The following is a 2,645-nucleotide window of genomic DNA, read 5'->3' as shown; positions in this document are numbered from 1 at the left end:
AATATAACGACAACAAGTTGCTTACTAACGAATCTGTCGCCAGAAAACCACAATCCATGGCCCAAAGCGTGAAAAAAACGCAACTACTTCTCGAACAACCCAATATAACGGCTACAAGTTGATTACTGACGAATTTGTCGCTGGAAAACCACACTCTTTGATCCTGGTATGAGAAAACGAATCTACTTTCAGAGCAATCCAATATAATGACATCAAATTGGTTACTAACGAATCTATTTCCAGAAAACCACAATCCATGGCCCAAAGCGTGAAAAAAACGCAACTACTTCTCGAACAAGCCAATATAACGACAACAAGTTGCTTGCTAACGAATCTGTCCCCAGAAAATCACGATCCATGCCCCAAAGCGTGAAAAAAACGCAACTACTTCTCGAACAACCCAATATAACGGCTACAAGTTGATTACTGACGAATTTGTCGCTGGAAAACCACACTCTTTGATCCTGGTATGAGAAAACGAATCTACTTTCAGAGCAATCCAATATAATGACATCAAATTGGTTACTAACGAATCTATTTCCAGAAAACCACAATCCTTGACCCAAGCACGAGAAAAAAACTCCACAACCCAATATACCAATATAATGCCACCAAGTTGGTTACAAATGAAGCTGCTTACAGAAAACCACAATCTTTGATCCAAGCACGAAAAAAAACGCGACTATCCAATATACCAATATAATGACAAGTTGGTTACTAACGAATGTGTCTTCAGAAAACCACAATCTTTGACCCCAGCACGAAAAAAAAGAAACTCCACAACCCAATAACCGAATCAACCACAAAACCAACACCAAGTAACTCAAGAAACGCACGATTTTCCTTCTCAGCAGTACCAAAGAACCAAGGAAACTGCATGCCAAACAACCAAATGTCCCCCAAAACTTCGTTGACGTATCGAAATAGTCCAACAAAAACATTCCGCCTAGTATATTCGGATCATTAAAATGTGCGAGAACATAAAGAGGAGAAAGGAGTCGCCGCGCCACAGCGTTGGCTGAGAGAACGACAGAGGAAGAGAGGAAAATAGAGAAAGAAAGAGAAGGAACCACTGAGAATGGCACTAGAAAGAGAGAGAGAGAACTACAGAGAAAGAGAAAGAAAGAGAGAACCACTGAGAACGCCACGAGAAAGAGAGAGAACCGCTGAGAACGACGCGAGATGGAGAAAGAAAGGCAGCAAGAGTGAACCACTGAGTATGACACTAGATAGAGAGAAAGAAAGCAAGAGAGAACCACTGAGAATGACACGAGATAGAGAGAAAGAAGGAGAAAGAGAGAAAGCAAGAGAGAATCACTGAGTATGACACGAGATAGAAAAAGAAAGGCAGCAAGAGAGAACCACTGAGAATGACACGAGATAGAGAGATAGAGAAAGGAAGAAAGCAAGAAAGAGAGAACCACTGAGAATGACACGAGAAATAGAAAAAGATAGAGAAAGAAAGAAAGCAAGAAAGAGAGAACCACTGAGTACGACACTAGATAGAGAGAAAGAGAGAACCACTGAGAATAACGAAAGCAGGTGGGGGCATCGCGCGAGAAAGAGAGAAAGCAAAGCCCAAAGTCGAACAGAGAGGCGACGTCGTCCAGAAAGAAAGGCTCTGGCGGACAATCACAGAGAAAATCAGATGGAACGGGGGAAAAAGAGGAATACACAAGCGTAGCGAGCAGAAAGGCCCCGGTGCAGGACGCCCTGGCGTAGAACGGGGACGGTGGAAAAAGCGAGGATGAGGAGGAGGAGGCGGTGGAGGAGGAGGAGGACTCTGTACTCAGTGCATGCAATCTTTTTAATTATGAAAACACGGCTTTGTGTTTCATTTTGTTTTGTCGTCAGGGGCGCTATTCTATTCGGGGCCGAAACCCCTCCGTTCCTCCTTCCTCATCCGGCTCAGCCTGCCTCTTCCTTTCCTTTCTTCTCTCCTCTCCTCTTTTTTTTTTATATTATAACGCGCGCGCGCGAGAGCCCAACTTGGCGAGGGTGTGCAGGGCTGGATAGGGTTCAGTAGGAGGAGCAGAGATAGGGCAGGGTGAGATTGCTTTAGTAATGAATTACATGGCTTCGGGGTACGTGCCTGTCTGACGCTGCTGCGACCAACCAGCATCGCTTTCTGCCTTGCTCTCCGCTTCTTCTGCCTTCTCTGACACTCTCCATCGTCATCTTACGCTCTCCTTGCAACTGTCTCTCTCATTCTCTGCACTGTTCGACCAGGAAGTAACGACATTAAGAAGAGAGTGGAGCTCGAGGAGGAACTCTGTGAACAATATCGAGAGGAGAGGGGGAGAGGGAGGTAAACAAACGAAGACGAAGATCCTTGGAGCGTAGAAAAAATGGAAAGCAGAATTCTGCGCGATAGGATTTAGCGAATTTTCCACAACAGGGGTGTGTACTTATCTACGCGAGGCTGTGGACACGCCCAGAGAGCGGCTGGGCCAATCGCGAGCCGCGTAGCCAATCCCAGCGCGAGCCGCGTTACTCCTGGCTTGATCGAGGGTGAACTGACGAAAGGAGACTTCAGTTTCCTCGGTGTCGTCTGTCGAGAACGGTGAACTCGACTCTCCGCCGTCGCGAGGGACCAGCAGGGAACCGTGGTCGTCGCACGGGAACAGATTCGAGGGAATTGAGGG

The sequence above is a fragment of the Xylocopa sonorina genome, unplaced genomic scaffold (assembly GCF_050948175.1).
Source record: "Xylocopa sonorina isolate GNS202 unplaced genomic scaffold, iyXylSono1_principal scaffold0014, whole genome shotgun sequence".
NCBI classification, from domain to species: Eukaryota; Metazoa; Arthropoda; class Insecta; order Hymenoptera; family Apidae; genus Xylocopa; species Xylocopa sonorina.
This window is presented reverse-complemented; position numbering follows the sequence as displayed.